Raw genomic sequence first — 27,653 nt, forward strand, 5'->3', positions numbered from 1 at the left:
TTAGTATATTTTATGTCTGTGAGGCGAGTTTTAGTTCAAGATAAACCCAGCAAAAATGTTTTTACCTATTTTAATTTATATTTTAAGAAAAATGTGTTTTTTTTTTGTTTTCGATCAGTTGCCTCCAAACTTCGCATAATGTATTTCACAATCAAGCCACACTATTGAACATTTTACACAACACTGTTGATTCAAAATTAGCTCCATAGTCCTTACATTGATAAAACTACACGTTATAGTATACGAGCCGATCATCTCACTAAAATTTGAACAAATTTATTAGTGAATAATTAACAGGGAATGAAAACACCAACTCTAACTCCCGTCAAACATCTAAATTCTTTGAAAAATTAAGTTGAGATGGACTCGATTTAAGAAGTCAGACGTTGAAAAGATCCTCTATCAAAAATCACTTGTAGAGATTGATTTCGATGCAAAATACAAGAAAAACTTGCTAAGCATTAAATATTGGTCAATAGACAATATCCAGATATTTAAGGGAAATCTGACGGGACATGAATACTTTGAACAAAACATTTGAGGAGGGCCTACCAAAGTTTGTGTTTTCAATAAACATTTTTTAATATAAATTTTAAATAAACATAAGTATCTTCTTTAATGTTTAATTAAATGTAAACAAAATAAATTCACATCGATTAAGAAAAAAAATATTATACTAACAAACAATATAAAAGCCGTATTTTTCTCTTGATAAATATATAAAATAAATCGTCTTGAAAGTAAGAGCTCTCATAATTACTCGTTAAAATATGTAATAAACGTCATACTATATTACCACCATCATCAACAGTAGGCGCATAAACATACGTTATGGTAATAATTAAGTTCGTTTTATTTTTAATTAGAACCAAAACGTTTAACAAAGTGATGAATATAAAGCTGTCATTAAATTATGATTAATATTGAGGTACTGCAATTATTTTAGAACAGTGGATGTATATTTCATTCCCAGTATAATTATATTCCTTGCAATTTTTATTACGTGGTATGATAGTTTAGTTTGTCTTTAATAATTGGTCAGATACTTAAAGCATCCCAATATCCTTTAGCCATAAGAACTCTTAATTTATATATCATAATTGCTTAGAAGGTATCTCAAAAAAAACTTCTCTCGGCGCTATGAAACGTGGAACATTTAGAAGCTTAAGATAAATTTACATAAAACCAAAGATAATTTATTAATACCAGGCAAAATTTGCAATCTACTATTTATTTGGTGTTGAAGGGCTTTTTTAACCTTTCTTCATCTAAGTGATATAAGTGATATATATATATATATATATATATATATATATATATATATATATATATATAAGTGATATGAATAATAAGTGAAGCTTTAACCAACTTTTTGGTCAAAACTTTAGAAGACTATGGTTAAGACATTTATTGTGATACTTTCAACGAAATTTTCTCTGGAACGAATATCGAAAACCATAAATAAATACTTAAATGAATACCATAAATAAAGAATTTAGTAACAGGTACTTTTTATATTGAATCTAAGTCGATTCAGATACTGTGTGATAGCAAAAAGTGGTCCATAAAATAAGATTTAAATTATTCTTAATTACAGTTCTTGATCAGGAGACTTGACAACAGAAAACAGAGCACTTATTTAAAATATGTGAGGAGGGAAATAATACTAACTATTTTGTAGATATGGTAAATCCATTTAAGATAATGCAGTGATTAAGTCTATTTTTATCAAGAAAGATGTATACAGTTAGTAAGAGAACAAACTAGGAGAAATAAAGTGATATCAAAATATATTAAAATGGTATTAAATTATTAACTAGGTGGATTAGGAATGGATGGATACCACTACATAAAAAGACGCATCTAGAACTCTAACTCATAGGTGGTTTGGAAAAGGGTTCAATATAAATATAATAAAACATAACCCAAAACTACAAACTATTATAAACTAGCGACCCGCCCCGGCTTCGCACGGGTGCAATGCTGATACTAAATTAAATACACTACAGAAAAAATATTAACGTTGTATATGAAAACACAGCGGCCCGCTCCGACTTTGCACGGGCATAAAATATATATGCCTATGTCACTCAATGAAAACATGATTAAAATCGATCCAGTATTTTTGGTTCATTCATTACTGCCCTTGGCCTGCACGCATTAAATTTGGAGTAAAACAATTCCTCTTCCCCTATACTTACTATGAAGATTTCCTGCTATCTTTGGAATATCTAAATTCATACAATTTTTATTACATTACACATTTTTAAACGCAAATTTTAAATTTGTAATATCTCCGAAAATATTTGTTTAATTTACATGCTGTAAGGAACCATATTGAGCTATATTAATTGCACACTGTATTTAAGGTACTTAATTCGATAAGGATTAATGCCGTATTGCTTAAAATAGCTTCGTAAATAAGCCATTTTCTCACGTAAAAAGTAAACAATAAAAATGGTTAATGTGGGTTATCCCTAAAAGATAAACATATACCATCGCGGACTTTTTTGTAGACCTTTTTATGGTGTACAATACTGTAGTACATTAATTTGATCTAACTCGTAGGGTTAGGCAGCGTTTTTGCTAATTGCTAAATAAGCCTAAAAAAATAGGTTAATTTACGACATCACGGTAGAAACCTCTAAAATTAGCAATGTTGCCTTAGTATATTATGCATGTATTATACATATAAACCTTCCTCTTGAATCACTCTATCTATTGAAAAAAACCGCATCAAAATCCGTTGCGTAGTTTTAAAGATTTAAGCGCACATAGGGATATAGGGACAGAAAAGGCGACTTTGTTTTATACTATGTAGTGATGTATAATGAATTGTTTTTTAAAGTCCTACGTTTTTAGTCCCCTTTTTAAGATAATATATGCATCAGATGTAATATAATCTTAAACCGAAACCACCTCACAGTGGACCTCTGTGGGTCGCTACTGCTACTGCATTAAATTTGGGGATATGATACCCGCTAACCGAACAGCCGTTATTAGGCACGAGGACCCTGCGAAAAAAATAGTAAAAATAATTATAGATTTGCGAACTTGAGTTAGAATCCGACTGGATGCTGTCGTATAGGGGCAGTTATGACTGTAGCGCCGATGAGGTCGTTTCAGATTTCAGGTTGGCGGTGAGGTGATACTAAGCTCCCAGCATGTCGACCAGCTCGCGAACAAACGCGTTTTTAAAAGAACTTGCGGTGAGTTGTTTGTGGAAGGACTGAGACATGAAGTGCTTGAATTCTAGAATGTCAATTTTCCTGTGAATTTGATTAAGATTCTCCTGAGGGGCTTATTTCGAAAAACTTGAAACCGTTTCACCTGGTTGGGTGTAACAAACATGAAGTAGACATTTGACCCGTAGAGGAGTACGGACCGAATTAACATCTTGTAAAATAAGCATTTGATGAAGATGGGAAGTCTGTTAGAAGGACAGATCAGAGAGTTTGCTATCCTCGAACCTTTCTGTATTTTTTTTTTGGATTTGGGAATGCCAACAGAACCGTCGGTCGAAGTGGAGACGTACGTGACGTTATCCCGCCATGAAATTTTTGCGGTGTCGATCTTAAGTTGCGAGACGCCCAGTGAATAACGCTTCTTATAGAAAATGATGGTCTGGGTTTTCAAGGGGTTTAGTTGCAACCTCCATAATTTGAACCACTTGAGCGAATGATCGAGCTGCTTCTGTAAATGTTTTTGAATGGTAACCTCAAGCCTAGAAGCCGGTAAGAAAGCAGTGTCGTCAGCATAAAACGCGACGTCAATGTGCTCTAAAGCCAGCGGGGAATCTTAAGAACGACTTGTTTTCGACTGGAAGGTGGTTTCCTGATCTTGACCTGAAAAGATCTGTCCGATAGATAGGACTTGCTGAGAGCGGTCAGGCCTTCTGGGAGGCCTAACCGCACTAAACTAAATTTTATTTGAAAACAGTATTTTTGTATCATTATTTTATTTATATTAGAATAGTGTTGTATGTCAAAGCCAAAATGAACTAAAATTCAGAGTTAATGCGGCAATATTGCTACGTTTTGATATATTTAATTCAGATGACGTGCGTTCACTGTTTTATTGAACAAAATGTAGAAAATGTAGTAACTATTTGAAGTTTTTTGTTAGAAATAATCCTATTTTTGTAGTGCCTAAGAAAAAAAATCAATTTGAGTATTGTTTTATGACTCAGGCCGATAATATAATTAATAATAATAATAATATATATATATATATATATATATATATATATATATATATATATATATATATATATATACTTTATTTAGAAAAAATAGGATTAGTGTTCCAAACCTGAAAATCTTGCGATGGAAGTATAGAAAGGTAAAATCATTGAAACTGAACTTGAAGTGATATGATGATGCAGCATCATTATAACCTTTCGCACTAAAGTTTATCGTATCAAAGAGGAAAACATTACAACTCATATATGATACTGCTCAGAATCAACAATCAACACTAATACACACTTCAAAAAGTATTTTTGAAATGTGCTTTGTAATTTTATATAATGAATTATCAACCAGAACGCTTAATTAAATCCACAACAGCTACGAAGAATGATCGGTTTCGTATTGTTTCAAAACATACGCGAGGTATATCACTGAGTGGAAAAAATGACAATGGGTTCAGACTGTATGATGGATGTGTTAGAAGTTGTCGTAACTTTTTTTTATCTTAGTTTCTTGTACGGTGTGTGGTCCGAGATATTATATTGTTGCAGAACTTGTTTCCCATTGCCTGAACATCTTCAATTAATTCGAACCGTTTTTCATTGATAATGTAACAGAAATTTAGCATTGATGCTACTATTAATATACAATAACGTATAAAAATTATTTATGTGTTAGTTATTATAGTTATTTCTATGAATTTTGATCATGTTTTAATTTAAAAAAAGGATTTATTGAGAAAAATTGGTACAAATATATCTATAAAACTTTTTTCCATCATTTTCTACAACATTTTCACATACTTCTGACATATGACGACACCATGTCGAGCAAATGTTATTAGTTTGGTAACGATCTAATGGCTGGAAAGCACTTCTTCAGAATTACGAAACCAAATAACAACCAAACCATACTGTATCGATTTGAACAAGTGGCAATTTGTAGGTTTTATATTTAATAATTATCCTTTATACCCGTCATATGAGAGAGAAACTTTGCGTCTATTAATCCTTATTACTGTTAATTTTGCAACAAAACTTCTTTCACTTTGTTCAATTGACATCGGTAGACACCTGCAATATCAGTTTCATTCGGTTTTAGCAGCTCGTAATACACTACATCTTGCTGATGCCATCATATGCACCGCAAGATTTTGTGATAATGAATAGTTCTCTTAGATCGTTGTCGATGTGGATAGCTCTCCTAGGCTAGCACTTAGCTTTTTGCTCTTGGAACTGGAATAGTACAGTAGGCCCACTTAACATCTCCAGTCCCAATACGCAATAGAAAACTCGTTAGTATAATATCATTCGATATCGATTTTTCATATATAACTTGTAATCAAATTCAGTGACTTCGTAATCTCCACAGGAAAAGTTAGAAGAATATGGCACAGAATTGGAAATGTTGTAGACAAAACAATTTTTGTATAATTAGGTCTATCCAAAGTTTTTTTTGTACGTACGTCATCAAGATGTTTAATATATTGCCTGCCGCAATTTGTAATTTCGTTTTAGAATCAGGCAATAGCTTTCTTCTCATTTTACTCTAGCTAAAAAGAGACACAATGCTACCTCATTAGTTCGAACACGTAAACGAATGAGTCTGTCAAAGTCGTCCGGTTGTCAGACGTATGCAAAATTCTTGAAAGCATTAGTGATAAGAGGTTATAGCTCTAACCTATAAACTATTTTGGCTGTATAACTAACTGCAGTATTTAGATGTATTATAATGTTGAAATAAATTATATTTGATAACATTTTATTTAGATTAGAATTTTGTTCTACGTCAAAGCCAAACTGAACTAAAACGCAGAGTTGATACTGCAATATTGCAACGTTCTGATGTCACAAATTTAAATGACGTATGTACACAATAAATTTGAATAGACTGTAAGTAAAATTACTTCGAAAAATATTCGCTATAGAAAGCTACTCGTAGATTTAAAAGACCAATTATTAAAGTGTCGCCTATTAAAAATGGTCGAAATAAATGTGTTCAGCGCAACGACGCAGTCAACAAGATCTACAATACATATAGCCAAAAATCTGTCCATGTTAATTCTACGCTAAGTTCTTGTTTCTTTCGGTACAGTGTTTCCTTGTAAAGTCATTTTCATATCTCTCTATTTCTTCCTAGTTTGTTCTGTTGCTATATCTGCAAAGCAGTCAGTATTCTCTCTATCCTGACACGTCATACAGTTATCGTTTATTAATTATATTACGACCTTTAGTTGTTTCCACTCTCCTCACACTGTCTTGGAAACTGTCAGCATTGAACCATAATCCCCTATTTAGAAATCTTCATTTGTCAATTTCTTCTTCGATGTGCCTGATCCAGTTCATCCAAACCGAGGCTGTTGTTCATTCCATGTTGACCATTCCTGTTGTTCCATGAAGAACAACATATCTACACTTAATTATTAATAAATGTTGTAATTAATAATAAAATGTAATAAATTATAATACCAACGTTTATATTTTTCCATTAACTTTTATTGCCCTAACAACACTATTTTATTCTGCAACTAAATGTTCGAAACTATCTATACTTGAAATATATCGATATATGGGGCAAAAAATATCCGGAAAAAATATCGATATTTAAAACAAATGGATATATCGATATTTTTTCGATAATCCTACCAGCAAGCTCATCAAGTGCATCAGAGTGTCTTGCGCTCGGAAGTGTGTCTGTCTATCTTCTTCAACTAAACCGTCGCCTCATCCGGTCGCTAGACGTACAATTTGATGTGGCAGGCCGATAAGTTAGGGTCGCGGGGGAGCAGGGAGCCACAAAGGATATCGGATGCCGCCGCACGTCCCCCCACGGACGGACACGGTCCGGCGACGCGGAGGTTGCGGGCCCCAGCAGGGCCTCTGTCGGAGGCTGCGGCCGCAGCGTTTGGGTGAGGCATCGGGTGGTACGTGTGCGACCAGAGCGGATTCAGTCAATTCGACTTGTTTTTTTCAACATAATTTGTTACTGCAACTGTTTATTATTCATTACTTATTTTTTAATACATTGTTACTATTTGTTACCGACCAATCAGACTACGGGCAAGTGAACAAGATGTATAGCCCTTCCAATAAAACAGCCAATGCACGTCATCAACACCTTTTTTTTGTTCTGGCCTAAAACCAGGCGGGGGAATGCATGACGCATAACCTGGTCGCGGAGACTTGCCCTGGAGTGACAAGTTGGACCGGGTTATGTGGGACTGCCTCTGGCCTTACCAATACACTAAACCGAAACCGCCTCACAGTTGACCCCTGTGGATCGCTACTTCATTAAATTTGGGGATATGGCACCCGCTGATCGGGCAGCCGTTACTGGGCACGAGGACCCGGCGATTCTAGTGATTGGCGAACCTGTGTTGACACACTACTGGATACTATCGTATGGGGGCAAAAGTTGTGACTGCAACGACGGATGAGGTCATTTCAGCCTGGAAAAGAGGGAGGTTAGCAGTGAGGAGGTGCTAAGCTCCCAGCATGTCGACCAGCTCGCGAACAAGTGCATTTTCAGAAGAACTTGAGCTGAGCTTTCGTTTGTGGAATGATTGAGATATGAAGTGCTTGATTTCTATAGTGTCAGTTTCCTTATGAATTTGATTATTTCTGACAAACCATGGAGCGTTTAAGATGCTCATGAGGAGATTATTTTAGAAAACGTGACGCTATTTCACCTGGTTGAGTGTAATAAACTTGAAGTAGACATTACATCCGTAGAGGAGTACGAACCGAATTAACATCTTGTAAAATAAGCGTGTGGTGAATATGGGAAATTTGCTAGAAGGACAGATCAGAGAAGATAGCAGGTTTTCTATCTCCGAAACTTTCTGGATTGCTCTCTGGATTTGGGAATGCCAACCGAACCGTCGGTCGAAGTAGAGGCCTAGTTACGTGACGTTATCCACCAATGGAATTATTGCGGTGTCGATCTTAAGTTGTGAGACGCACAGTGCGTAACACTTCTTATGGAAAATGATGGCCTGAGTTTTAACGTCATCAACACCGTCGACCTTATTTGCCAAATTCAGTTTATAAAAACGTAAAATCCCTCAAGCCATTTTTCTTTCTCATTTTACTAATTAATAGTCATGCTATAGTTTAAAAAATCCAGAATGAAGTCTGATGCGTCTAAACATGAAACCAAATCGATCTATAAAATGCGACTTGTACTGGTACTGGTCGACACTATTATCATATGTCAATGTAAATCTAATAAATGTTGTGACTGTTTAATAAATTGTAGTTTAAGTCCTTCAATAAATACGCATTAGATCTACTACAAAGTTAAAATAAATTATATTTTATAACGTTATTTTTGTTTCATTATTTTATTTAAATTGGTATGTTGATGTCAGATTCAAAATAAACGAAAACTTAAATTTGGAGCGACAACGTTGCATTATAAATCTGGTGACGTGTATTGCCTGCTTTATTGAGAGGACTATAATTAGCTAGTTTAGCTGGTTGAACACAGAATCACTTAAAATTAATGACTTCCTATTAGTCCTTCCAATAAAACAGCCCAAACAATGCAGGTCATCACCACCGTCGAACGTATTTGCCAAATTCAGTTTATAAAAACGTAAAATCCCGTTTGAACTTGAAGCAGTTTTCTTCCTCATTTTACTAATTAGCATTGCTCTATTTAAAAAGAGACAGAATGAAGTCTGATGGGCCTGAGAGTGTTACCAAATCGGTCTAGAAATTCTTTTTGTGTTGGTGCTGATCGATAACGTTATCATATGTCAACGTAACTATAATAAAACAACTCTATCATACAAACTCTTATGGATTTTTAATTAACTGTAGTTTAACTCACTCAATAAACGTACATTAGATGTACATTTATAATATTATAATGTATAATGTCATGGTCAGGGTCACAAATTGATTGCGGCTTTAATATTTCGAAATTTAAAAAAGGAACGAGATAATGAAGGTCCCCTTTTGCCCGTAAATTCCGTTAGAAAGGTAAGTACTGACGATATTAAATATTATATGTTGGTGCAATTTTATTGAAAATGTTTTTTTAGCGTGTTGCTGATGCCCTGCCCTGCCCTGAATATGAGTGTAGGTACTGTGAATATCATCGCTTACAAAATGAAGAACAATACGTTAGAGGCATACAATAAGTCCAAGCAAGATAAATTATTTGAATTTGTATATCCTGATGAAATTTGGATATTTCAAAATGCTTCATTATAGCACTATTGGCAAGACAGTAACAAAAGAGTGTAAAGACAACAAAAATTGATGGAAAAGGGTAAAAGTTGCAATGGCATTTGATTAGGTCTTGTTGATCATAACATTATAAGGGCGACTACCATGGAGAGATAAACAATAACATGCTTTTGTTGTGGTTTGAAAATAAATTGTTAAAAAACCTGAAGGAACCATCAGTTATTATTTTGGACAGTGCACCATATCATAGAACACTGCTGGCAAAATCCCAATAATAGCATCATCAAGGGTTATAATGAAGGAATGGCTTTCAAAATATGAATTGAGTTTTTAAGAGACTATGCTAAAAGCTATTTCAAATTGTTACTAAGTAAAAATGAAATGTTTCATTGCGTTTTTTGCAATTTACTTTTTTTTAAAAAGCCCGAAAAAAATATACAGCAGATCAGATGGCGGAACAATATGGCAACATAGTATTATGACTTCCTCGCTATCACTGTATATTCATTCCAATCAAATTGATTATTGCAAAGAATTATTATAGTAGACATGCTGGTTGAGAAGGATATTCCATCAAGAACTGTTTGGATATGTGGAAGGAAGCATTGTCGACCATAACACCTTCGGTCTGGATGAACACGATAAGACATACAGAGGAAGTAATTGATAAATGGTGGATCGTGAACATGTTTTAGACGGATTCGAAATTAATAGTTTAGTGATTGACTTGGACAGTGACTCGGAAAGTGAAAGTGATTAAAGGAAACTTTCAGGATATGTGATAATGCTGGAAATTCCTGAGACAGAGCGATGAGAGTGGAAACAACTAAAGATATAAACATCATTAATACAATATAACTGTAGAAAATGGAATTGTAGGGCGTGAAAGATTTGTGTGCACAGATATGATTATAATTGTTTTGAATTAAACATTAGGTTAGAATGTGTGAGGAGAGAATGAATAGTAACTCTTTTGTAGAATATGGGAAATGCATTAGGCAGAATTCAGTGATTAATTTTATGAATGTAGCAGAAGAAATAAAATATACAGTGATATCAAGATGATTTGACAGGTAAACACACCATCGAAGGAAACAAGAACTAAACGTAAAATGGTAAATATACTCTCCAACGAAAGTAAAATTCATTCCTTTGTTATATAATTGTTAATTAGGTGGATTATAACACTACCATAGGTGGTGTAGAAGAGTTCAAATGTAAATATAATGATAACTCTAACCTACAAAATATTATACCTGTGTTCTAAATTGTAGTTCTAATAAAAGTCCTTCGATAATATATATATATAATATATATTTGAAAACAGTATTTTTGTTTCATTATTTTATTTAGATTTCAATTTTGTTGTATGTCAAAGCCAAACTGAACTAAAACTCAGAGTTGATGCGGCAACATTGCGACGTTCTGACGTCACAAATTTCGATGACGCATATGTTGATAAACCTTGAATAGACTTCATATTTTTGTTACAAATATCCTGAAGTAGTTTTTCAAATTTTATACAAAATCAGGACGAATTGACTGACGAGGAGCCGGTGATCTGAGAGCCGTCCGCGGCGAGTTTCACTCATTTTACGCCTTTGTGGCGACCGCATGCCGCCGCCGCCGCCGCTCCGCTCCATCGCCGCCGCATTAAGGACGCGCACGAAAATAATCGTTTATGCATTCCGTAGGAATATTCGCCAGCCGTAAACCGGCCAGTTTTTACGCCAACGGTAACGTTTTATCGGTTGCTTTCGCGTCTTTTTCCCGATGCCGGACGTACGGATTTCTTTTTTATATTGTCGTTATTATTCCAGTGGTAATGGAAACGAGCTGTGTCGTTGGAGTAGCGAATATTCTCTCCCATATAACGCGTTTTGCGTTTTTTTCTTATATAAGTTAGAGAATTTTAATAAATTTCCATGAAAACGAACATATTAATTTTAAAATTTTAATACTTTAGATACAACAAACTGTGCACACAATGAGAGATATAGTATATTCAAAGTTTTTTTAGTAATGCGTCATGGATATTTGTGACGTCGAGACATTGCAATGTTGCCGCATCTACTATGAATTTTAGTTTAGTATGGCTTTGACATTCAAGAAAATTCCAATCTAAATAAAATAATTAAACAAAAATGTTACCAAATATAATTTATTTTAACATTATATTACATCTAATACATATATTATCGAAGGAGTAAAAACTACAGTTAAGAAGACAGGCATAATAATTTTTAGGTTAAATTTGTTTTGTTTACGTTGAACTCTTTTCTACACCATCCATAAGGTAGAGTTTCTAGGCGCGTTTTTTTTATTTAGTGGTATCCTCCTGGAGGCCTAATACACCTAATTAACAATTATATATCTGAAAAACCTATTTTACTTTCATTCGAGAGCATATTTACCTTTTTACGTGTAGTTCTTGTTTCCTTCGATGATGTATTTACCTGTCAAGTTATCTTGATATCACTGTATATTTTATTTCTTCTGCTACATTCATAAAATTAATCACTGAATTCTGCCTAATACATTTACCATATCTACAAAACAGTTAGTATTCATTCTCTCCTCACACATTCTAACCTAATGTTTAATTCAGAACAATTACAATCATATCTGTGCACACAAATCTTTCATGCCCTACAATTCCATTTTCTACAATTATATTCTATTAATTATATGGGTACCTTTAGTTGTTTCCACTCTCATCACTCTATCTCAGGAATTTCCAGAATTGCACAGCATTATTACATCCTGAGAGTCTCCTTCAGTCATTTTCACTTCCTGACTCACTGTCCAATTCAATCACTAAACTGTTAATTTCTAAATTAAATCTGTCTAAAACATGTTCACGATTCCACCATTTATCAATTACTTCCTCTGTAAGTAAGTCTTATCGAGTTCATCCAAGCCGAAGGTTTTATGGTTGACACTGCTTCCTTCCACATATCCAAACAGTTTTTGATGGAATATCCTTCTCGACCAGCAATATATCTGCAATTATTTGTTAATAAATATAATGACCAACAAAACCTAATCGAATGCTACTGTAACTTTTACCTTTCTCCATCAATTTTTGTTGTCTTTGCGCACTTTTCGTGTTGCTGTTTTTTTTTTGCTAAGAGTACCATAATGAACCATTTTGAAATATTCAAGTTGCATCAAGATAGACAAATTCAAATAGTTTATAATACTTGGTCTTATTTTATGCCTTTAAAAATTGAAAAAATTTAAAAAATTGTAATTTTTTTTAAGGCAATGTCGGGAAGTTCCATTAAAACTCTCCGAGGGTTATCTTTACACCATTTAAACCATATGCCCTGTAAGTGTGTAGGAAAGAATGTCTTACATCCCTCAAAAAACTGCATGTCCCTAACTCTTTTATGTATACTTTCCAGATATTTATTTTCTCTAAAATAATTTTATTATATTATGTTTATAGGGATAAAATAGTTTGTGTACTTATAGTTGTTATACATTTCGTATATTTGGTCTTGAATGTCAAGATGCTAATATCAAGAAGGTCAAGATTAATTTTGTAAGCTATGTTAGTCACAGTACCCATACTAATATTTACCGCGACAGAAACCCGCTAAAAACATTTGCAATAAAATTCTAAGGGCATATATTATTTAATATCATCAATAATTACCTCTCTAACGGAAATTATAGGCAAAAGGGGGCCTCCATTATCTCATTCTTGTAGTGATAATCACTACATAGTATAAAACAAAGTCGCCTTTTCTGTCCCTATATCCCTATGTGCGCTTAAATCTTTAAAACTACGCAACGGATTTTGATGCGGTTTTTTTCAGTAGATAGAGTGATTCAAGAGGAAGGTTTATATGTATAATACATGCATAATATACCAACATTGCTAATTTTAGAGGTTTCTAACGTGATGTCGTAAATTAACCTATTTTTTTAGGCTTATTTAGCAATTAACAAAAACGTTGCCTAACCCTACGAGTTAGATCAAATTAATGTACTACAGTATTGTACACCATAAAAAGGTCTACAAAAAAGTCCGCGATGGTATATGTTTATCTTTTAGGGATAACCCACATTAACCATTTTTATTGTTTACTTTTTACGTGAGAAAATGGCTTATTTACGAAGCTATTTTAAGCAATACGGCATTAATCCTTATCGAATTAAGTACCTTAAATACAGTGTGCAATTAATATAGATCAATATGGTTCCTTACAGCATGTAAATTAAACAAATATTTTCGGAGATATTACAAATTTAAAATTTGCGTTTAAAAATGTGTAATGTAATAAAAATTGTATGAATTTAGATATTCCAAAGTTAGCAGGAAATCTTCATAGTAAGTATAGGGGAGGAATTGTTTTACTCCAAATTTAATGCGTGCAGGCCAAGGGCAGTAAAGAATGAACCAAAAATACTGGATCGATTTTAATCATGTTTTCATTGAGTGACATAGGCATATATATTTTATGCCCGTGCAAAGTCGGAGCGGGCCGCTATGTTTTTATATACAACGTTCATATTTTTTCTGTAGTGTATTTAATTTAGTATCAGCATTGCACCCGTGCGAAGCCGGGGCGGGTCGCTAGTAACTAATATTTTGAATAATTTTGCGTACTTCTGACAACCGGCCGCGTCCATTTGTCAGACGTATACAAAATTCTTTAATGCAATAGTTTTAAGAGGTTTTAACTCTTACCTATAAATTATTGTGGCTGTATAATTAACTGTAGTTTTCGGATTTACTATAATATTAAAATAAATTATATTTCATAACATTTTTGTTCAATTATTTTATTCAGATTAGAATGTTCTTGAATGTCAAAGTCAAACTGAACTAAAATTTAAGAGATGATGCGGCAACATTGCAATGTTTCCAAGTCACAAATATTCATGACGGATTACTAAAAAAACGTTGAATAGATTATAGGTATTAAGCTGAAATGTGTGTATATAGTAGAATATAAAATACGTGTAGTAGATATTGATTATTTTTTATTTGTTCAGTTTTTCTACATAATGTGAATCCCCGATCACTATAATGTGTTTATAACAACATTTCATCCAGTATTCACAATCAATTTTATTAAACTTGATTTTTTCAATGGGTTTTAAAAAACCGCTTCGATTTAGTTCAAATTTCTTCAACCTGCTGAACCTGCTCTGTTATTTTTGGTTTTAATAAACAGTCAGAAGTTCAACGGAGCTAAATCGGGTGAATTTGGAGAACATCACGATCACAATAGTATCTGCTATCTACTATTAACACATAAAGATGACGAAAATAAAATTACTAGCTTTCTAGATTCGCCATTTCAAATGGATTTACCGCACGAGAAATTAACGGTCAAAAAAGTTAAACATACAATAATGAGAGAGATTAATATTAAAAAAGCTCCTGGTTATGACTTAATTACTGGCAAAATTTTAAAAGAACTATCAAAAAAGGCTATAAAACTATTAACATGTATATTTAATGCTATGCTACGAATTAATTACTTCCCTAGTATCTGGAAAGTAGCTAAAATATTAATGATACTTAAACCAGGAAAAATACCAGAAGATGTGACCTCTTACCGACCTATAAGTTTATTACCAATAATCTCGAACGTTTTCGAGAAATTATACATAAAAAAACTAAACTATATAATAGAAAAAAAGAAAAATTATTCCAGAACATCAGTTTGGCTTTCGCAATAAGCATGGGACTATAGAACAAGTGCATAGACTTGTAAACCAAATAAACGCTGACCTAAATGCCAAAAGATATTGTTCGGCTGCTTTCCTAGACATATCTCAGGCTTTTGACAAAGTATGGCATACGGGCTTGCAGGTTAAACTAAAGAAACTTCTCCCTCATCCGGACTATCAGCTACTAAAATCGTATCTCACTGACAGACATTTTATTGTAAATCAAGGCGATGAACATACCGAATTAAATCCCATATATTCAGGAGTTCCGCAAGGTAGTGTACTGGGTCCAGTACTGTATCTTCTGTATACGGCTGATCTGCCCACCACAAAAATAACTACTGTGGCAACATATGCAGACGATACAGCAATCTTAGCATCCCATGAAGATCCAGTCACAGCATCAATAAACCTACAAACCCACCTGGAGCAAATACAGTTATGGTTGAAGACATGGCGCATTAAAGCCAATGAATCAAAATCCACGCATATAACGTTTACCCTGCGTAGAAGAACATGTCCACCAGTAAATATCAATCATCGTCAACTCCCCCAAGCAGAGCATGTTAAATATCTTGGTATGCATTTAGATCGACGCCTAACCTGGAAGAAGCACATACTCTCTAAACGGAAACAACTAGGACTAAAATTATATCAAATGTATTGGCTCATTGGGCGCAAATCCAAGTTATCATTAGATAACAAGGTATTGCTGTATGAGTCTATACTCAAGCCCATTTGGACATATGGAATTCAACTATGGGGTACCGCTAGCAAATCTAATATATCCATCATTCAACGGTTCCAAAATAAGGTGTTGCGTGCCATTGTTGATGATCCGTACTATATTTCAAATAAAGTGATACAACGCGATATTCCTCTAGAACCTATAACGAGTGTAATCCAACGTGTTTGTGTGAAGTACTTCGAAAGAGTGTCAGTGCATCCCAATGTACTCGCTAATCAGCTAAATATGCGACGTGATAGTGAAGTGCGTAGACTAAAACGTTTAATACCACCTGATCTGATTACTGGACATATGTAGAGTTTAGAATAAGCATTAGAATAAGACTAATTAATTAAGATAATATTTTATACAGAAGATTGCTTAATGAAGTGATTTTCTACATGCCATGTATATATAATATAAACAGAAGAGATACTTATTGCCAATAGGGCAGATTGTGGACTCACGAAGAGTAATTAAAAAAAAATCTACTATTAATGTTAATACATCCAGCTTGGTTGGCGAATTGGTGTAGGCGACAGGACGGTCCATCTACTGCTGTGATAGTTGCGGGTTCGAATACTACTGGGGCATGGTCGTAAATTTATGTTCATTATTGCTTAATATTTGTGTTTGTCCTATGCAAGGGTATAAAATTCGATAAGGAAAATGATTCCAGTCACGCCAGCAACCAGGCTTGATAAGAACGAATATATTCTGGGATGATTCCTAAGTTAGTCACTCGCCAGTCGGTAGGCTTAATGCCGAGGATCGTGGTTCGAAGCCCATGTTAAATAGTAGGTCCAGTCCAGACAAACCCTCGTTGGTAAAAAGGAGATTTTCAAATATTAAAAAAATATATACAAATAATTAAAGTACAAATAGGTGTAACCAAGTAAAGTCAAAAATATAGTTAATCCCAAATATTTTTTTTAAAATTCGGATTATATTTTTTACATAAATCACTAGACAAGCAAGTAAACGGTTTATGACACCCGTTCTCGGCACCTGCCAGTTTAAAATATGCCGATTTTTTGTGAAAAAAAAACTACTACAAAAAAAAATCTTCACAATAAAAATTAGGGAAAAAACATCAGCCCATTATCATCAGCAGGTAGGCATCTTCATTTGAATATACCACCGTTAGATTTTATGACGTTGTTATTCAAAGCCAGTCGGTGCTACGGTATGAACCTGCACCATATGAATTAATGCGAAAGGGGACAGAGTTTTCAGTTAGCGGTTTCTTCCTCATTGACTCGTATCATACAATGTAAATAAAGGGTTAAAATAACAGACAGATTCATTTGTCACAGATACAAATTGGTATGGGAATGTTTTGTTTGAAGGATTAAAGTTTGGATAATTTTTAAAGGATTTAACTGATCTTTTTATTGCAATATAGTAAAATATATTTATTTCAATAATAATATAATTAAATTAGTATTTATGTAATTACTTTTTAGTATATGGTGAATATAATAAAGCAATTGTTTTACTCATGAGGTAGTCCCTGATATATTTCTAATTAGTCTAGAAACAACAGCGTTAAATCTGATAATGTGCAACTATCTGGTAGGTTGAAATGTTCTACGAGACTTTCTAAGTTTAACAGGTCTAACCAGTTAATTGAAAAGTCCCCGCCCTACCATAGTAAAATATATTTTTTTTGGCAAAATATTTTTTTTTATTCAACATAATTCCCTTCAAGGGTGATACATTAATTATAAAGACCATCCAACTTTTCAATATCATTTTTGTAGTACGATTTACCCTTTGCTTCTAAATAGGCCTCAGTTTCGGTGATCACCTCTTCATTCGACGAAAATGTCTTCCCAGCGAGCATTTTTTGAGATTTGAAACAAGGAAATAGTCGCTGGAGGCCAGATCTGGAGAATACGGAAGCACTTCAGAGCCCAATCCATAGATTTTTGCCATCGTTTTCACTGACTAGTGACACGGTGCATTGTCGACGATTTCGTCCTTCAAACGGTCCAATAACGCTATGTAATAGTCGCTGTTGATGGTCCTTCCTTTTTTCAAGGTAGTCAATAAAAATTATTTCATGCGTATCCCAAAATACAGACGCCATAACCTTGCCAGCCGACTGCTGCGTTTTCCCGAGCTTTGGAGCGGGTTCATCGTGTGCAGGCCACTCGAATGACTGTCGATTGGACTTCGGCGTGAAATGATGGAGCCATGTTTTATCCATTGTCACATATCGACACAAAAACTCACTCAAACTCACACAAACTAAACACAGTTTATTAAGCTCGATCATCTTCAAACACTGCTCCGAATCATCAACTCGTCGTTGTTTTTGGTCAATAGTGAACTCACACGACACCCACTTTGCACAGAGCTTTATCATTCCCCAATATTCGTGAATGATATGATGTACACGTTCAGTTGATATCTTTAGAGTGCTTGCCATTTTATTCAATTTCAATTTACGGTCATTCAAACTCATTTTGTCGGTATTTTAAATGTTTTCGTCGGTAACAACCTCTTTTGGGCGTCCACTGCGTTCACCGTCTTGGGTGGTCATTTCACCACGTCTAAACTTAGCATACCAATCCTTGATGGTTGGTTTTCCTGGGAGTGTCCGGTTGCAACTCAAAATCAACGTGGACATTTTTAGAGCTATTAAGAGTATTTTCCAGTCTCTGGTACATTTATAGATCTTGTTTGACTGCTACTTGTACTTTCTCTACAGTTTTAGACAGAGATACGATTTTTGCCGTAATAACTGTGTCATCGGCAAATATTTCAAGTACTCTTTCTTTTATTGTTGGTATATTACCAGTATAGAGCAGATATATGAGTGGTCCCAAGACTATGGAGCTCCAACCGAAATGGGTTTAAGTGTTGAGAGTGCCTCTTCGTGCGGGCGATTTTTCAATATTTATTCAAAAAAATTAGATAAATTTCTTAAACATTATAAAAAAAATTCTTAATTATTTTTAATATGCCTTTTAAATCGGTTCTTAATTTTAAATGTTTATTGTATTTTGATACTTCAGTTTAAAGGATTAGTAGTTCTTCGAATGTTTTTTCAACAATTCCTGTTTTACTCTGTGCACTTGATCGATTGCCGAGTGGTGATTTCGAAATCTAAAATGGAAATCTGATATTTGTATAAATGGTTTTATACGTTTTAACACCAGTTTCTCAAATAATTTTGATATCGCATGTAGCAGCGAAATAGACCTGTTAGATGCAACTTGTTCTGCCGAGTTAAGAAAGCCTCCAAGCTTTCGGAAAGAAGAAGAATATCTGCGAAAACTGAAAGTGAGCGATAGCGATACATCATGTTTAATCAATCGATGCTTTGTTCTGAGGTCTACATAAAGTTGCCTGATGCTATCATCAGTAATGTAAAATGAACAACTGATATCAACAGCATCGATACCGCATTTGCTTTGCTAGCATCATATACAGGTAGTCCGCGTCCTATGCAATAATATATTCAAGACGTCGTAACTATTGTGCAAATATGTTCATCATATTTACTTTCAATCCAAACTGGGGTGAAATTATTTTTTTTATTGCCAGATGAAATGTCAATCCATCGCCGTGATATCACTGCACATGTGTTCAAACACAAATCAAAATCATTCTTAAACTTGATTACACATCATACAGTATGAAAAATAATGTTTGAACAGAACATCGTCTGTCAGGTATGCTAGTTTCCTTATAAATAGAATTTATAAGTTTTGGGAATCGTTAACAGTTAACAGTCAACAGCTATTACCGCTAGCTCGTTTGCCGAAAAAAAACATCATTTTCCGTCGACGCTATCTATATAATGACTTCAATTTTTTTTAACAGCGCAATAAAAGGGAAGAGAAAAAGAGGCAGTTCTTATTTAAGAATCTCATTTTGGGTGCCTCACCTAAGGCCGAAAGACTGGAACCGAACCTATTAATGGTCCCCACCTAACGAGGAGCCATAATTTGAGGTTCAATTGATGGACAAGGCCCTAATAAAAACCTTTTTGGTTGTGTTTGGCAGTGCCCGCGGAACGGCAGCGTGATTAATTTGGGTTCGAGGATGAACAAATAAGGCGGCTAAAAATGTGCCGCGGGGCCGGTATTTCCGCCAGCGATCGACTCCACGAATTTCGATAGGAATAAACGCTAGTTTATTATTTGAAATGCATTTCATATAATCAGATATGATTCAATTTATATACAATATAAGTAATAGAGAAGAAAACCGATCTCTTTGGAGAAAAGTCGCAACGTCCAATATCCATACATTACTTGCTGGCTTGATTGGCTTATTTAAATATACACTATAGACTAGGGGTGTTGGCCACCGAGAAATATATCGATATAGAAAAAAAAACAGTAACTTTTTGTAATAACAGGTCAATTGAAAAATCCCCGGTTTGACATATAGATGGCGCTACTAGTATTAAATCCATATGTTTTTTAGTTAGCCCTAACCCTTAAAACAGGCATGGATAGATTTGACAGCTGTCGGATCATTAGTTTGTGAATTATAACATTTTCAGTGAAACAACTTTTGTAATTGTGGAAAAAATGTCTAAAAAGGAATTTCGCATGTTGAAAAAATATTGTTTTTTGAAGAAAAAAATACAGTTGAAGCCGGACACTACCCCAGGAAAATCAAAATCAAAATCAACCATCAAGGATTGTTATGCTAAGTTTAGACGTGGTGAAATGAGCACCGAAGACGGTGAACGCAGTGGATGCCCAAAAGAGGTTGTTACCGACGAAAACATTAAAAAAAACACAAAATTATTTTGAATGACCGTAAATTGAAATTGAATGAAATAGCAGACACTCTAAAGATATCAACTGAACATGTGCATCATATCATTCACAAATATTTGGGTATGAGAAAGCTATGTGCAAAAGTGGGTGCAGCGCGAGCTCACTTTTGACCAAAAAAACTACGATTTGATGATTCGGAGCTGTATTTGAAGATGATCAAGCGTAATAAACCCGAGTTTTGCGTCGATATGTGACAATGGATGAAGCATGGCTTAATCATTTCACCTCGAAGTCCAATCGACGTCATGCGTCATCCAAACCGCCGAAAAACGGACGCATTTGAAGAAGAAGAAAGTGCCGCTTCACTAAGACAGTGCACCGTGTGACAAGTCAGTGAAAACGATGGCAAAAATCCGTGAATTGGGCTTCGAATTTGCTTCCTCATCCACCGTATTCGCCAGATCTGGCTTCCAGCGACTATTTTCTGTTCTCAGATCTCAAAAGAATGCTCGCTGGAGAAAAATGTTCTTCGAATGAAGAGGTGATCGCCGAAACTGAGACCTATTTTGAAGCGAAGAATAAATCGTACTACACAAATGGTATCGAAAAGTTGGAGGGTCTCTATAATCAGTGTATCGCCCTTGAAGGGAATTATGTTGAAAAAAAAAAACTAATTTTGCCAAAATGTGTTTTTCTATGGTAGACCGGGGACTTTTCAATTGACCTGTTACATTCCTCAAAGAGCTGCATATCTCTAAATTTTCTATGGATATTTTCCAGGATAACGGTTGTCTCTGTAATAATTGTATTAAATTATGTTTATATTGAAAAAACTACTGATATTGATTCATCACTACTGCACTTCGTATATTCACTGCAATAAAAACAGCAGCAACTTATATCTCTAACGCATTTTATTGAGAAGATGGGGCCTCCATTATCCTGTTCGAAGTCACTGATTACGAGACGCATTCTTTTTCTGACTCTGAATAATTTTGCAGGCGTTTGGTAACCAGACGACTTTTGTAGGCTAATTTGATTACATGTTCAAACGTATCAAACAACATTGTATCTCTTTTTAACTATAATAAAATGAGGAGAATATGTTCGATATCTTGGAGATCACCACTCACAAGTTCTTATATATTGAAAGACAGGGAGATATGTATTCGATCACTACTTAAAGGCTGAAGCGAAGTTGTAAACCTATTAAATCGGCGACATAGCTAATCAGGCGTGAACAACGCACAGAGGTCGATCTAATACGACCGTTGGCGAAACTGTTCGCCCGCCACGAAATCTTTATTGCCGTCTCAATCCTTTCCTACCGCTATCTTCTACCTGTTAGTCAATAAGGCCGCAAACACAAGTGCTAATGAGCAAAAGGCCCCGGCATCGGGCCGTAAAATATGCGGCTACCTGCTACTCCGTCCTAGTAATTCTACCTGGCGAGCGACGCGTTCTTTTACCGAATGAAAATTAGGCGGCGTTTTGCATACGATCATTAAGTCGCGACGAGAGAGAGAGAGAGACAAAAAAAATCGCCGAAGTATTAACGGTCGCCTATGATGAGACGTGTCCCCACCTAAGTAGTGGCCTTTTTCCGCCAGGGCTTTGAATGATGAATTATTGCTGGGTACCGTATGAGTCTGATGTTTTGTGCTACGCAGTTTTTTCGGATTTTTTTTATATATAGGTCTGTATGAAAAGATTATTTGTTTTTGTCTTAACCTCAGTATGGTGACTGTGGATCAAAAAAAATCCTGCGACTTATCTATTTCCCATAAATTAGCAACAAACAATTAATAATATAAATAAGTGAACACAGACAAAAAACAAAAACCAATAAATTAGTGCATATTGAATTCACCTACAACCAAACTGTTCATATATCAATAAATATTTTTTTATAACATCTTTATTAAATACGCTTAGTACAATCTTAATTATTATTATTATTACAATTAATTTATTACTACTTTTCCTACGTACTTGGATTAATTAGCAAGCAAGACGACTGCGAGAAAATACATCAGTATGTAATCCACAATTATAAAACTATAATTATTAATTAAATATTAACTTATAGCTATAGCTTACACTAATAATACACACTAAATGTTCACACAAGTTCGTATGGTTTTGTTCGGTTCAATCTCCTGACATCCTGTGCGCTGTCCAGCAGTTGTATTACTTCCACGTTAGAATGATTTAGTAATCTTCTTTCGTGTTTCAAGGCGAAATCCTGCACAACTTCGCAAATCCACTTGATTTCCAGGTCATCGTGCAGTTCTCCATTTGTTACATAGCGATAGGCATTGGTAATCAATCTGACTAACTGATTTGAATTTTTAGTGCAATCCCATATTTGCACCCCATAGGTCCAAATTGGCTTTATAATTGTATTATAGATCAACCTCTTTGATTTTAGATCAAGTTGAGAGTATCTTCCGACTAACCAATATAGTTGTTTTATTTTGGTTCTAAAGTGTTTTGCTTTTTGTCTAACGTGATGCTTCCAATTTAATCTACCGTCAAGATGAATTCCAAGGTATTTTGCTGTTTCTGCTTGAGGAATCGGGCATCCATTGAGTGATATAATTAAGTTGTTATTATTTCGCCTTAATGCAAAATTAACGTGGACAGATTTGGAGCTATTAAGTTGAATTTTCCAATCTTTTGTCCATTTGTAGATTTTGTTGACTGCCACTTGCACTTTTTCTATTGTCCTAGGCAGAGATGTATCTTTTGCCGTAATAACTGTGTCATCAGCAAAGGTTCCAAGAAGTGTTTCTTTTGTTGTTGGAATGTCAGCAGTGTAGAGCAGATACAGGAGAGGTCCTAAGACGCTACCTTGTGGAACTCCAGCTGAGATAATTTTAAATGTCAAGTACGCCATTTCGTGCGATACTCTAAATTTTCTTCCGAATAAATATGACTCCAGCAACTGACAATAGTTACGCGGTAACAATTTGCTCATCTTACAGATTAATCCCAAATGCCAAACCCGATCAAAAGCTTGTGAAACATCCAGGAATATTGCAGGGCAGTATTTCTTTTCTTCAAACGCTCTCTCAATAGCCGCAGTTACTCTGTGCACTTGATCGATAGTTGAATGGTGATTTCGAAAACCAAACTGGAAATCTGGTATTGTTACCAAATGTTTAACGCGTTTATATATCAGCTTCTCAAATAGCTTTGATATTGCAGGTAGTAGCGAAATAGGCCTATAAGATTCGACTTGTTCTGCAGGTTTGTCAGGTTTTTTGAGCATAATTATTTGTGCAACTTTAAAGCATTCCTGGACATGCTTCAACCTTAAACAGGCATTAAATATATATGTCAACATGATGATTGCTTTTCGTGGCAGTTCTTTCAATAATCCAGGTGAAATGTCATCTATACCAGGTGCCTTTTTAGGATTGAGGTTATCAACTTCCAGTGGAGAAATTAGATTTAGATCTACATCGGGTTGAATATATCAATAAATATGATTGATACTATTATTTCATACAGCAACAATGCTAAGTACCGGCTTTTCTAACAGATGTCGCTAGGCTTGAGTACACAGTGTTATGATTTCACACATATATAATTTTATTCTACTGACATAAACCTTCAAAGCAATACATGTTATAATTTGCGAAAGTAACACCGTGGTAGATTTATACCTCTTTGAATATGTTGTATGTATTGCCTAAAAACATTCATTTGAGGTACACGTTACTTACAGCTATGATTTGATAAAAAGTAAACAGCCGCTGAAAGTCATCGTTTGCTGTTAGAAACCAACGGTAAGCATGATCCAACCTTAAAAACATGTGAGGCGTGTGAGTTAAGTCAAGTCACTGTAAAAAGCACAGCTAGTGCTTAAAACGTGAAAAAGGTTATTGTTGTAAAGTTAATGTCATGAACACAGAGGGTTATGTCAATATAATCTTGGAGACCCATCGTCCTTATCCTTAACCGACTATGGTGTTATAATGTTTATGTATTAACACTGCTGTTTTTGTATTAAATGCACCTCACTATATTACAGTACACAAGATCAAATGGTTTGATTCTTTTGAGTTTGTGTCCTGTTCTGGTTTAATCTAAGAGTTGTGTTACTTCGATATTGACATGAGAATGGAGTCTGTCCTCATGTCCCTTGAGATTCTCTATATTTCCTTAGTGACAATCGGTATCTGAAGCTCTCAATGTAAGTAATCCAGTCCTATAGCATCTGAGTGCATCTATAATACTTCTCAGGACTTTGTTCTGAAAAACTCCTATGTCCATATAAGTTTCAATACTCGTTTATATAATAGCAATTTATTATGTACTGATAGTTGTGATTTTCTTTCAATTAACAATTTCAATCAAAATACATTTTCCTATATTTTAACTCCATTTCTTTCCTGTTCTTTTTTACATATTCTTTCTAGTGAAGTTCAAAATTCATTCCGAGATACTTAGTGTTGTTGCTATATGAAATGATAGTATTACTTATTGTTCTTGGTGATTATAAATGAACTGCACATGTACATATTTACTTTCATTTATTTTTATTGTCCAGGGTCACTATTATCTCCGGTAGCAGAATTCGTAACGTCATCAGCAAATGTAGCCGTCATGATATTTTAAGGTTGGTAAAGAATTGGCTTCAATACACTTCCGTGTGGTACACCTGCTTTAGTTTCTTTTATTGTAGAGTACGTCTTTTCTTGCTTGAGTCTAAACATTATTGCTGTAATGAAAGAATTTACTAGTTCAATGTGTTGTTTCGGTAACATTTTCTGTAGTTTATGAACAAGGCCATACTTTATCCATGACTTGTGCAACATCTAAGAATATAGCTAAACATACCTTTTTACCTTAACTGGCATTTTCTATTACATCTCTTATTAACCGACTTCAAAAAAGGAGGAGGTTCTATGTTCGGCTGTATATATTTTTTAATGTATGCTCTTCTATCTCTCGGTGAATTACGCACCGATTTTCAAAATTATTTTTTTCATACAAAATACTGCACTTCCGAGGTGATCTCATTGGTTCCAAGTCAGGATATGTTGGGGGGAAGGGGGAAAATTTCAAAGAAACGTACAAAGTTTATTGTAAATATATTGTAATAAATATTGTAAATAGATAAAAAAGTTTCGGTAGGTATTAAGCGAAATTCTGTGTATATAGTAGAATACAAAATACATGTAGTAGAATACAAAATACATGTAGTAGAAAGGTTAAATAAGTTTTAGTTTATTTTTACTGTTATTACAACGATTATTACGTACATATTTTGGTCAATTGTTGAATGTTTGTTTATAAATCCGAACTATCTATCGATATTAGTTTTTTTCTCACTATAATACATTTTAAACTAAAAACAATAACTTTAGTTAAATGAATGCAATAGTATGCATGTTAAAAAAAATAAAATTTTCAAAAGCCACACTATTTAATGTAATTAATGGTTAATAAAACCAATAGTCGATAGGAGAGGCGATTAAGATAACCTAGGTTTAAATGTTGAAAAATGTGGAATTTCGAATGGTCATTATCTTTATTAGTTTTTTTTTACTCGACAACGTTCCGAGGCAATTACAAAAGATAAATTTGAAGTTTGAGATTTATGTTTGGGTCACGATTCTGTTTGCGGTAAGTTACAAGCGATAAGCGCAGTTGTATTTGGTTTGGTTTCCTAAGATTTTCAAGACATGGCGGTGTTATCTACGATATTAATCGGTGCTGTAACGGTAATTAATATTACGTGGCCAGGTAAAACCATTAATATTTCTGGTTTAGAAGTGATAACGTAGATTTTTATTGGCCCATATGTTAGTTTTAAAGGATTTTTTTTAATTTGAAGCTTTATTGTGTAAAATCGGTAAAATGTATTTTATTCAAAGTATTGCCCATAGATAGCCGGTTCTTTTCCTCAACTTTTAGCCAAATTACGGATTTTACCTCGAAAGAACGACATATCTTTAGAGGCTATCTACGAATCGACCCATTTTTTGGAATCTTCACAAAAAGTGATGCACTGCTCAGACAGGTCGCGGCTCATATGTCGAAATAAATAGTAAGCGAAAGGAGCAAGGTCCGGAGAATACCGGCTATGCAACATTTGGTCCAACTGATGTTGATGCATGACCCCCACAACATTTTTTGCTTTGTATGATCGGAAAAGCGAATCCACTTTTCATGACCAAACGCCTTTCAATATCTCTTCATTTGAATTATTCAAGCAAAATATATCCAAGCTTTTAGATGATTCCTAAGGTCTTCAAGTGATTGGAAATATTTTCTGGTGTTATTTTCAACAATTCTTCAAATTTATCTTGCATTTTACATGGATCATCTGCGACTAATGCTTTTAAATACTCGTATTCATTCTTTTTTTGCTGTCCAGAACGCAAAATTACCAGTAATAAAACGTCTAAACAAGTAATCACATTTTGAAATCGATGGAGCATGGTTGCCATAGTATACGATGACCTTCAGCCGTATATTTCTTCAAATCCAAGCCAAAAAAAAAAATTCCCGCAAATGTAATTTACTCGGTAGAAACTCAGAAATTTTTAACGCGCTGAAACAATTTTTACTGTTTACGCTTCGACGAAATGACATACTGAACAGTGAAGCCCATCAGTTAATGTTCAATATGAAGTTGGTTACAAATGTACCGGATGCGATTTAATAGACACTAATACCATCTGTTGTAAATCCTTTGAAACTAATTTATAAGCCTGATATATATCATAAAATATTGGATATAGGAATTAATATGCCGGGTTTTTTTATAATAAAATAGCGATTTTAAAATTGAATTATTTTTTCACATTTTTCAGGCAATAGGCGAATCTAGCTTTGGAAGACCTTCTAGCAATCAATAAATCGATTTTTTTATAAATTTATTCTGCCATCTCTTTCACAGTATAGCAGAAGATCGTTAATAGACACTAACTCTATCACTAACGAATGTGATTTATATGATTGAACTAACAAACGTTGTATTAAAAGAAACTAGTACTACATATATATGTATATACTTTATAACAAACAACTGTTTCCGTAATTACTTTTTAGTTAGTAGAAAAATACATTGAAATTTTAGCCTAACTTG

At 34.3% G+C, this 27,653-nt stretch overlaps 1 protein-coding gene across 2 annotated transcripts in view; it reads left to right on the forward strand.

Moving 5' to 3' along the window:
- nAChRalpha2 (nicotinic Acetylcholine Receptor alpha2) overlaps positions 1 to 27,653 on the forward strand; it is a 152,084-nt gene that overhangs the window by 74,646 nt on the left and 49,785 nt on the right. The gene's annotated exons all lie outside the window — the stretch shown is intronic.

This window comes from Rhynchophorus ferrugineus, unplaced genomic scaffold (genome assembly GCF_030347505.1).
Source record: "Rhynchophorus ferrugineus isolate W39M unplaced genomic scaffold, kcgeb_rfMv2 rfM2, whole genome shotgun sequence".
Lineage (NCBI taxonomy): Eukaryota > Metazoa > Arthropoda > Insecta > Coleoptera > Curculionidae > Rhynchophorus > Rhynchophorus ferrugineus.